At 39.6% G+C, this 11,592-nt stretch overlaps 1 long non-coding RNA gene across 2 annotated transcripts in view; it reads left to right on the top strand.

Annotated features, from left to right (window-relative positions):
- Positions 1-1,663: 1,663 nt before the first annotated feature.
- The window catches only part of LOC112968055, a 40,469-nt gene continuing 30,540 nt past the window's right edge, over positions 1,664-11,592 (top strand). For both annotated transcript variants that reach the window (XR_003254198.1, XR_003254199.1), the window contains exons 1-2: positions 1,664-5,597; positions 5,954-6,087. This is a non-coding gene — a long non-coding RNA (uncharacterized LOC112968055). The remainder of the gene's footprint in view (positions 5,598-5,953; positions 6,088-11,592) is intronic.

Genomic DNA, 11,592 nt, shown 5'->3' with positions numbered 1-11,592 from the left:
TAACATTTGACCTAAATCCATGCAGTGTTTCCAAAGGGGGAAAGTACTTTAACCTAGTTAATTATCTTGCAAACACAAATGGTAACTGAGCTAGAAAAAATGGTTAAGAAGGTAAATTCTTGTTTGCCAGAGGAGGAAACTTTGACAGAAGTTTCCTCTCCTTTAGCTAGAGAATGGTCATACAGAGCATAGCCATACATTGCCCATTATCGGGCAATTCAGCACCATAGAAAAGAAAGAATTTTCTTGTGATGAAGGCAGGAAAGGGGAGGAAGCAGGTAGCAGGTTGAGGGGAAGACATATTTTTGGAGGTTCTTGTTAGCTATTGCAAGTTCTTAGCTCAAAGCTAACTGCTTTGTATATATGGTAACTCTTTAGCCCTATGTCTACAGCCCTACTTCTAACTGCTCCCTCCAAAGCTGGAGGAGCAGGGTGCCAAGGTCATGCCTCAGGTCATGGCTGCAGGACATGCTGCACTAGAGCAGACCGGCTTGCACACCACATGTGTGAGGCATTTGTTCTGGTGCAGATATACCGGGATAATTATGGTGGTGGACAGAAACTCCAGGGTAGATAAAACTCTTGAGATCTCACTGAACTGCATCTCCAGTCATGTGCACAAGGTGATGTTCTACCAAGGCAAAATAGTGCAGGAGAAGACTCTACAGCATACAGGACAACAACAATCTGGTCTCAACTCTTTTGGTTTTTCCAACTCTCACCCTTGTCCTGTGAACTCTGGGTAACCAGAATAGAAGGTTGTGTGAATGTATCCGTTTCACTGCCTCCTCTCCTGATCTTAAAGAGAAATTTTAACTAGTGCTCAAAGGCCAAGTTGCTTCCTGACTGGAAATGCAGCATGAATTATCCCTCTGGAATGATGGGATTTAAAGTAGTTCTGATTCAAACCCAGGCTCTCTGATCCAAAGCTTTGGGAGTGATACACACTTGTACAGACAGCAAAGTCTAGAGGGACCCAAAAAGATTGGGGCTTTCTTTGCCAGAATTGTAGTCTATGCCAAAGTCATCGCTGCTGTAGTTTGGCTCCTATTCTTTCTCATCTCTGGTTGCACACCTATGTCAAGGTCATAAGTACAGTTGCAAGGACATGCGAAATGAGGATAGTGTGAGTATTTTGGATTTCAGTCCTTTTTTGGTTATTTGTGCTGAACTTATAACAACCTGTCTGGAAAAGCTACAACTCCAAGTAAATAGTGAACAGCTATCAAAAGAGCTACATATATGAATACACTATCAGTGGTAGCGGAATGATGACGGGTACCTCTACTGACAGACCACCTACAGCTTTGCAGGGGCTTGTGTCCATTCAGTACTACGCATAGCACAGTTTAGGGACCCTATGGCAGGTAATATGTTTGCTAGAAGGAAAGCTGATTTACAACTTACAGTGGTGGAAACTGAGGCGTATGATAGTTAATCACAACCTCCAAAGTGACAAGCATCCCTTCAAAATCTGAGAGTTCTCCACTTCTCTTCAGAGCCGTTTCTGCTGTGCAGACATAGACCCAATACTTAATGTCACAGAGCAGAGTGGCAGAATTATGCTAAAAGATCACATTCCTCAAGATTCTTAGCACTACACAGTGTATATTAAATTATATTTTCTTTGGCTTTAATACAGACTTTCTGCAATGTTTTTGCTCTTTGCTATTACTTATTTGTTTAAAAATATGCAAGGGGGAGGGAATGTGGAGTTTCCATTTGAAAATGAGGAATGGTAAAAGTGTTGTTTGATGAAATGTGGGAAATAGATATTCTATTCTGGGCCAGTTTGTTTTGGCATCTGAGAGGATGCAAGTCCTCAGCTGGTTGCTAAGCATTATTTCACGCTCTTCAGATAGTCTAATCCAGCATTTCCTTCTTTGGCTGATATTTGTCCCACTTGTTCTTGGTGCAACAACAATTTTTTTCTTTCTGCCTGAAAGTTTAGCAGTTTTTCAAGAAGCAAAAAAACCCCAAACAAACAAACAAAAAACCTTTGTTTTTCTGCTCCAGAAAAAACTCTGTAGCATTTTCTTATACTGATTTTGGCCTCAACAGGAGACTATGGAAATGTGTTTGACAGAAACCAAGACCCCAATTAAGGAAAAAATTCTTAAGTGTGATCTGAACTTTGAGCTTCTGATCATAACTGGAATTATAGCATATTGGCATAAGCCTGATATTAAGCACAGGCTTAATATTTTTTCTAAACTGGTATCTCGAGGCATCTGGCAAATCTTTTGGTGCCAGGAGGACACAAGTTCTGAGAAGGCTGAATAACACTCTTTTAAAGATCTATTTCATTTGTATATACTGTTATTGGTCATACAATAAACCAAGTTGTCTCTTTGTTTCATTAGCCTTGCCCATGCATGCGTACATAAATAGTATGGCAATCTCCATTGAATAGACAGTCTCTCAGTATTCCATTGTATTTGCACATGCATGCATAAGAATGTTGCATTTTAATATATAAAGAAGGCCTTTGTTAGGTAGTCTGTGATGATGTTTGTGGAAGAAAGCAATGTTCCTGGAGAGTCCTGGTTTATCTTGCCAAAGACCTTGTCTCGCTGTTTATCTTCATTGAGCAAAGGAGTTTGGATAACCAGACCCAATGCTGCCATTTCACATGATGGAATTTCTATATTAAAAACAACCTGCCCTCTTTCCAGGACTTCCTGTGTAAAAAAAAAAAAAAAAAAAAAAAAAAAGTCACTGGAAGGATATTACAGTTACAAAGTTCTTAAATGGCTGGAAATGCTTCAAAGCATGTCACCTGTGCAAGTTTAATTCTGCTCCCTTTGAGGGTATGTGTTATAATTCAGTCTCCAACTAAAGTGATCATTTTCATTCTTTCTGCAGAAAGCATTGTTCGGACTGGACAAAATGATGCAGAATTGTGCAGCAAACAGTGCTATTGAGAAAGAGTTTGCAAGATAGGTGTTGTGTCAAGTATGCAGTCATACCCAGAACCACAAAGATATTAAAATGTTACTGCATTTCCAGACACCAGCTCTCCATGGCAGGAACAGGACTAGGTTCTTATGGATTCAACATCACATGATTAAATGATTGTCATCTATCACAGTGCATAATACACCTGATTAAAAATCCTGTTGGGATTCTTAATGTTGGTTTCTATGTAGATCTTATAACCAAGGCAAGAGACAGGTAATACTTAGAGTGAATCAGTATTTAAAAGCTATGTAATATATACATGCTTGCACATATACACACAAATAGTCTAGTGGAGAAGATAGGTGATGGAGATAACTAGCTGGGTAAGATGATGCTGAATAAAATACAGCTTTCTATGCAGTGAATATGCTTTGGCTTTGAACTAAATGATAACTCCCTTCTCTTCCAGTCTAGAGATGATTGTGGAGATGTGGTGACCTTCCTTGGTTGTGTTACAGTGCAAAATAGTATCAGTGGAGAATTAGATCACTGCTGCCTCATTCAAGTCAGATTTAATTCAAATTCAAGTGTAAATACTAGTCATGACAGTGGAAAGCATTTTACTGAACTGTTCAGCCTAAGATCTTTCCCTAGACATCCTTGCAGACCTATAGTGCATCTCTCCAGCCCAGCTTTCCCCAGTACATCCCTCTTTGAAACACCCACCTGGGGTGTTTCTTTTTTTCCTTCGAGGAGCCTGATTATGCTAATCTTCTCTGTAAGAGCATGTGCTGATGCCTTCTGAAGTCAGTGGGCATCTGTTTATTTAATCAAATGATTATCAAAGCAAGCCCTCAGCTCAGGTAGTTGCAGTGCTTCCTATAGCCAGCAGGAAAGCATTAACTCCTGATCTGGCAGTTTTGGAGTACCATCTGCCAGTCAGAAAGTGCGACTCAGTAACTCAGCCAGTATCGTTTGCGAGTGTAGTCTGGCCAACTATGAACAGGACATGGGGGTGGCTTCTCCATCCCCAGCAATGGCTTGGAAACAGCCTTTCAGAGGGCTTCCAGCTGACATGGAAAAATTTAGAAACCAAACTAATACACTGGAGGGTGATGAGTCTCCACATTTCCTCTGATCTGCCCCACTACTCTGCTGGGGGCATCTTTCCCAGAGGGAAGGGAGCAGGTAAATCCTGGCCTTTGCTGGTGATGGCCGAAGAGAGTCTCAGGTGCTGCCAGGGGCAGATGTGTAGGTCAGCAGATAGTGCTCAACTGCCCCACCAGACCTGAGCTCATGACCTAAAAGTGAAAGCCACCATGACCTTGTCTCAGTCCCCTCTGTCCAAACCAGAACCCTTAAAACTGGTTGGGTTTCAAGTGTTCAGAAAGTTAGACTTTATCTACCTAAAAAAAAGACCCACAATTCTGATTATTTCTCTGCTTTTATTTCCACAGTTCTGTGTTATGCATTATTCATGGCATCAGTGTATGGAACTGCTGACATTTGTCATTGCTGGTTTCATTCTATGCGAATCTGCAAGCTCCTTTTGTAGACGCTACATGAGATTTGTTTTCATTATATGAAAGAGGGAATGTGTAATTAACAGCATACCAGTGAAACCAATGCTTACTCAGCCTATCATAATGGGAATCTGTTCTTCTCTAATAGCGTTTGCAGTTCATCACACACACACACACACACACACACACACACACGCTGTATCTCCTTAGGATATGAGTAGTAATATTGCCTTTCTTAAGTGAGATTCAAAAGATTTTTTTCTTATTGTTGTAAAAGGAGTCTGAACACTGTTGTACATGGTAATTTAAGCTACCCCTGTTCAGGTATCTCTGGCCTCCACTGGTACATGAACCTCTGCAAACATCAGGCTTTCATTAGCTGTGAGCATGAGAACTAAGCTCTGAACATGGTTATCCTGACATATCTCTGGAATATGTCCACCAAGAGCCACAGCCTGACTCCAGATATTGGGTTGTACCTGGGGTGATGGAGAGAGCACACCCTGGGAAGGGAGTCAAAGGCACTGGTACCCTGCAAATAAGGCCCCTAGATTTATGTGTAAATAAGAGAGAATTTTGGCTCCAGAGTACTAAATATTACTCTAGGGACTGGTGCTTTCATAGCATTTATTTTAAGAAAAATCTACTGTTGTTAGTAGGAGCAATTTAACTCTTGTTATGCCTGTTTCTAGGTGGCTCACTGAAATGTTCTCTGCTAGAATATAATTCAGAGGTTTATTATCTCTTTATAAAACTCTTTGTTAGTTTAAAGTTTCTTAGGTTAAAACCTCATGTGCTAAAGAAAACATTTTAACAAGTATTCTATATTTCAGAGTTTACCCAACCTTTCAAACAAAAAATGTTGTCCTTTGTCCTTCCCCTTTTAAGATCTGTGTTCACCCTTCCAACACAATGCTTAGATAAACAGGCTTTGTTTGGAGCTCTTTGCAGGAACAGTGGGGAAAGAGAGGGAAAATGGTATATACAAGTTATCGTTGCTTCAATGTGGAGGGAAAAGCACCACAGTGCCATGTATGAGAATCCTTCTGGAGCTGCTACAGTCCATGTCAGGGGTTGAGTGGGGAGGTCCTGAGTGCCAGCCTGCAAGGAGCACAGCAGTGCTTCGGAAGACTCCTCCCGTCTGACTGTTGCTTGTACAAGCTCAGTGGTAAGGTAAGTAAAAAGAGGGAGATTTAAATGTATGCTTGGAAAAATATCCTGGGTATGTTGTCTTCTAGCATGCCATGGCTATACCAGAAGGCAAAGCTAAACCCAAGGATATTTGTAGAAGTTGTTCAGCCCCTTTTTTTTTCCTCTATTGGATGGATTTTTTTTTGGCCAAAAAGGATTTTTTTACTAAAAATGAAAATGTTTCAACCAGAAGTCTTTATAGCAGAAAATGTTTTTGCTTTTAGACTCTAGACATTAGACTCTTAGGAATTTATTGTATTGCTGTTAAAAGAATATCTTAGTAAATGAAGCCTTCTCTGATCTGTGATTTCATTTCATTGCCTCGGCATACATTGTAGTCTCAACAGTACTCAAAAGCCCTTCACTGTACTGAAGCCAGCCTGAATCCTGTAACTCCTGGAACTCAGTGGATGAATTTGATCTCTAAAATCTCCAAGACACCTAAGCAAACCTCATTTGCAGGATGGATCAGGTGAGAAATTGTTGCTGTTCTTGATAATCTCCTTCAATTAACTGGATGAGAAGGGGCTGTGTTGCTCCTCCTGTTTTGCAGTGGGATTTTCAGTGCATTGTGAAGATCAAGCATGTGAATGTCACACACTCTGTGTCTCAATTGTGTGTTTTTTACCTCTGGAGACAAAAACTTTTCAAAAAAGGCACCATTGTGGTTATTGCTACTTATACTTCTGCCTTGAAAGACCTGCCATTGCATACTAAATTACAGTGTTTATATATGTGTTTGGGGCTTTGAACAAAAATACATAGTTCTCTTAATCCTGTATGTCAGAGGCTAAGGTTGAGTGTAGATGATCCACTAAAAGAAAAATCAAAAGAGTATCTGGATTTGATCTTAGCCTGACAGAAGTGCTAAACTAAGGATGAAGCTATTCACTCTTACAGCTGAGCCAGCGATTCTCCTGGAAACCATTATGGCTAATGATAAATTCTATAGAAATCCTTAATGTATGAAAATATAGTATGTACAATGTCCATAGAGATATAAATGAAGCCAAACAGAATTCCTAGATATTTTTGGCACTATTGCACAGAGGAGACTTTGTGTTGTATGAATAAAAAGTATTTAACCTCTGGCAAAAGCAGTTTGCAAGTACCATACAGTTCGGAGTAGACGATGGCTTTACAATGTGGCAAAGGGAGAAACTGTGAAATTCTGCACACCTTAATCCCAATATTCTCCAGGGTTCTGTAGTGCATGTGGGACTCCTGAAGTATCTTTTCCACAGTAGCATGATGCTGTTGCTAGGAAAAAGTTCCTCCCAGACGTAGGGCCTTATACAGTGCAGTTAGAAGAGTGAGTGCAGCTATATTAGTTGTATCTGTTAAAGGAGATACTGAAAGCAGGACTATGACTAGACTACATCAGTTTAGATGTAACCAATCTAAAAATCCTGGATCATATAACTGTCATTAGTGATAAGTCTGGGACTGCTGTTATGTATGTGCAAAATAACATTAATGGTTTGTAAGATAAAGAAACACCAAGAAAAATAAGACATATGTACTGATTCTTTTTGCCTAATGTAAACAGGAGTTCTGTACTAGGACTCCATTCCTTTAATATGGCACATCAGGAGGGACTCATGAGATAGATAATTTATTCCAAGGAAGAAAAAGAGGGATGGAATTCAATAAGGTTTTTGTAGAAGTTTTTCAGTGTAGAAATTAAAAAAACAGCACTGTTTAGAAGTCTCCGAGCTATTGCAAGCTTCCCAGGCTGAAGCAGAGGAAAGTTCATACGATTAGTTTTAGTGTAGGGTATTTTGTGCCATATCTGAGTGAAGGTGGATCTCCAGAAATCTACAATTTCTGTCTTGGGATTCAAATCTGTGCTTGACGTGTAGCAAGGGCTTAGAGGGTTAGACGAGGCTTAAAAGGTTACAAGTGTGTTAGCATACTTTCAGAACCTGAAAGCAGTTTGGATTCGGGTCAGCTGTAGATGTATAGAAATAAGCCTTCTGCTCAAAGCATTTGAGAAAAATAACAGGAAAAGATAAACAAAAAATATTTATTAAGAGTTTACAACTGAAATTTGCACATCTATGAAATAATTGTTTTCAACCGTTAAAGCCTTATGGTCAGCAAATGCTGATATAAACTGTAGTTTATTTTATTGTCTCTGGAAGTGATTACTCTGAGAAGTCACTGTGATCAGCAATATGTAGCCTTACTCCCAGCAGGAGAGGGAAATGCTTTTTGTGCTTTGAAAAATTCAAGAGTTGACTTCAAAACAAGTTGTTGTACACCTATCACTGGGCAGGAGTCAGAGTTTGGCTATAGCAAGCTATGTAAAAAGCCCCAGATGAATTTTTTGTGATGCTGTAAAAATCTCTTCCTTTCCAGCAAAAATCTAGGCATGAACAAAAGTGAACCAATACAGTCAGGCTAGCGCTAGACCTCCTTCATGAAATGTATTCCAAGCACAGTTCTTATCCCGAAAGCAGGGCCATTGCTGTCATTCTTCGGTGGGCACCAACAAGATTTGAATGGCTCTGAGTTGCACTTTTCTGGTTAACTCTCTTTTGCTGCTGCCGGACTCTTTCATTATTCATGGCTCTGGTTTTGCTCATCTGTATTCAATTTATTTTGTGGTTTTGAGAGCTGCAGTAGTTAATGATGAAGGCCATGAAGGCAGATATGAATTATAAATCCTTTCAGTAAATACTTCTGGAATAAGTATAGTGCTTGAGAAAGGTCCTGAGCAGGCAAGATTAGAACCTGAATCCTCTCTCTACCCTACTTGCGCAGGAAGCACTACAAAGGCAGTGTTCCCCATATTTTAGCAAGATACTCCTTTGCATGTAGCTGACTCAATAGGACGTGACCCCAGAGCTTGAGGGGCCTGGCTGCTGTGCTTTGCTCTGCCAGTGAACTACAGGCCAGCTGCCATACCTACCCTGTGCCTCCTCTTCCGCAGTAGCACTAGCACTAGCACTATGGCTAGTGCGAATAGCCGTAACAGCACACCTTTGGAAAGCAAAGGGAGAGGGGCTGGCCCGTTATTCTGGACCCACTGGCAAACCGAAGTCTGTGTATGTGTGTACTGCTATCTCATCAATGTTACTCAGCCCTCACCCAGGCCATTTATAGCACTGAGAAAGTCTGTCTCTGGCCATGTTGTATAATTCATACAATATTCTATGTCATTGTGCTAATAAATATATTTATAAATTTTAACATGGATACACCTGGCCAGTACTGGACTCTGTAAGAATTTTTGCCTTGTGCTAGAAATATATGCTAGAAATATATGCTAAAATAACTCTTAAATGATGATACAATGTTAAAATTCATCTTCTAGCACGCTTCAGTATAAAACTTCATTAGCTAGTGCAAGACAGAATTGCTTCTTACTATTGCTATCAATTATGTATTATCATTTGTTAATAATTGATATTGCTTTGTTAGATGGGCATAGGGGCTTGCAGCTAGTTAAACGTGCCTCAGAATGTGATCTCTACAACAGGGGGTTGAAATCAGTGGGAACTGCACTTGGGAATCAGAACGAATGTGGCCCTGCACTTTGTTGTTGTTTCTGACAATGAAGCTATTATGGAGGCAGGACGGGAGGGAAGGGGAACCGCAACCGTGGCTGGAATTTTCCCTTATGTACTCTGCCATCTCCCTTGCTTTGCCTTGCACAACTGCAAAGCTCTTTTTGACTTGACAAAGTTACTGTAAAAGTACTGGGGGCAGTAGCACAGGCACATCCCAAAGGCAGCTCTGTGGGGGTGAATTTCACAATCTGCCACAGCAACAGCCAGACTAGGATGTGCCAGCAAGAGGGAACGAGAACAGCTGGCAATGGGCCCCAGCTGAACAAGGCAGCGCTGGGATGGGGGAAAGGGCAACTCTAGTTCTTTAGTTAATAGCTAATTATGATCCTAGCTTTCTCACTTGCATTCCTGTGAGCATTGATTTCATTTTGCCTGACCCTTTTAGACTGGAGGAGAGTTCAAGCCAAAATCCCACTCAAGAGCACAGTCCACTCTTATTTTATTAGGATCTGAATAAAAAGAGTCCTCATCTCAGCTGTCTTAGAAATGCTGTCTCTAGAGAGCTGATTGCATCTCAGGCCCATTTTTTCATTATGTCTTTTAAGCAGCTATCAGATTTGCTAAGGAACTGAGCTAGAGGGAAAAAAGGTCATTGTAGTCATTTACAATTTTAACACTAAGGATAAAGTATAAGCCCAGTGGTGCTTCTTTTGCCTCTCTTTCTCACAAACATGTCTTCTAGAATAATACCCAGGGAATCTCTGTCAAGCACAGAATTCAAACCCAGGAGCAGTTTTTCATGACTCCTTGCTTTACACGTGTTTTGATTTAAGTTCCCTAACAGTTTAAGTGACCTGTTTCCTTCAAGGAACTTAATGATTTTGTGAAACTATCTTTAATGAATGGCAACTCTTAAAGCCCCCGTTCCTCTTCCTTTGGTAAAATTCAAAGATTTTTAACAATACAGAATACTAGAAAAGGTCACTCTGGACTTCAGTAGTCACATATATCAAATATTCAACGTCCTTTCTTCTTGGAAGGAACTGGCTGGAGCATCCTTCAAGTTAGACTAGATAAATAATGAGGGTACTGCTTCTGTTTTTCATGAGTCAACATAAAGTGTCAAAAGATAAATACACTCTATATAAGATTATTTTATTGTTTGTGTACAGGGGATTTATTATTTCTACTGCTACTAATATTTAGCACGTGTATGTGCCATTTTATAATTGCGTCACAGTGCAATAGAATGGCAGTGCAATGAAGAACATGTTTTCCAGGACTAAGAGACAACTGTGACATAGGAACTTTTGAGGTAACAGTATTATGAGACATCAACTAATGCATGTACCAGTATCAGGGGGTGGACTGGAGGCAGGAAACATGTATTATGAAGTATGAAAATAATCATTACGTTAAACTAAGCAGTATGTCATCTTCTCCTCTGCAGTCTGAGTTTCAGGTAGAACAGTCTAAAGTAGGTAACCTAGAATACAGAAGTGTTATTTCTGCATATATACTTTCATTGAACTATGAAGTGTTTTCATGAGTTATCACAGGGCCTTGTTATTTGAATAAAAACTTCCACTATATGTAAAAGCACTTTATAATGCCACAAAAGGTGGTCCTTCTTACGGTTTTCACTATAGCTACATCAGTACGTCTGCAACCCTTTCCCTCTGAGGACTACTCTGACACTTCTTGAGGAAAAGTATCGTGGATATCTGGTGGTTCAGAAACCTCAAACTGAGCATTGCTGCTATAGGTGATGGTGTATGTCATTTGTTTACCCATCGTAGGTAAACATTTTGGATGTAGTCAGGACAGAGGACAAAAATCCAACCAAACAAAAAAGAAGATAGGATGTGTTTTGAAATATTTGTATCTTTCCAAATTTGGTCTCAGCACTGAGATGAAGATTTTTCTATTTTTTTTTAATTGTTAAGAGCCTGGCAGACATTTTGCACTAATTGGAAGTTGTAAATAGCTGAGCAAGAAAATAACTTAAACAGAATACAGAGCTGCAGTAGGAAGCCAGAATTGTGGGTAGGCCTTCTGCAGAGCTAAAGAAATGAATAAAAAAATGTGAAAGTAGACTATCTCTGAGGGATTTCCCTGCAAAAAGCTTTTGTGAGATGGGAATTTAGCTACCAGCAGTTCAGGAGGCAATAATCTCAATGACAAACATATTGGGAAAAAAAATTGTGGCTTTACTGGTACATCATTGATTTCTTCATCTGTCAGCTGCTCCAGAGCTTGAATTCTGTCTCTTTTTTCTTTTCTTTTCTTTTCTTTTCTTTTCTTTTCTTTTCTTTTCTTTTCTTTTCTTTTTTCTTTTCTTTTCTTTCTCTTTTCTTTTCTCTTTTCTTTTCTCTTTTCTTTTCTTTTCTCTTTTCTTTTTTTCTTTTTTTCTTTTTTTCTTTTTTTTCTTTTCTTCTCTTTTTTTTTCTTTTTTTTTCTTT

Source organism: Apteryx rowi, unplaced genomic scaffold (assembly GCF_003343035.1).
Source record: "Apteryx rowi isolate R43461 unplaced genomic scaffold, aptRow1 scaffold_3, whole genome shotgun sequence".
NCBI lineage: Eukaryota > Metazoa > Chordata > Aves > Apterygiformes > Apterygidae > Apteryx > Apteryx rowi.
This window is presented reverse-complemented; position numbering and strand designations above follow the sequence as displayed.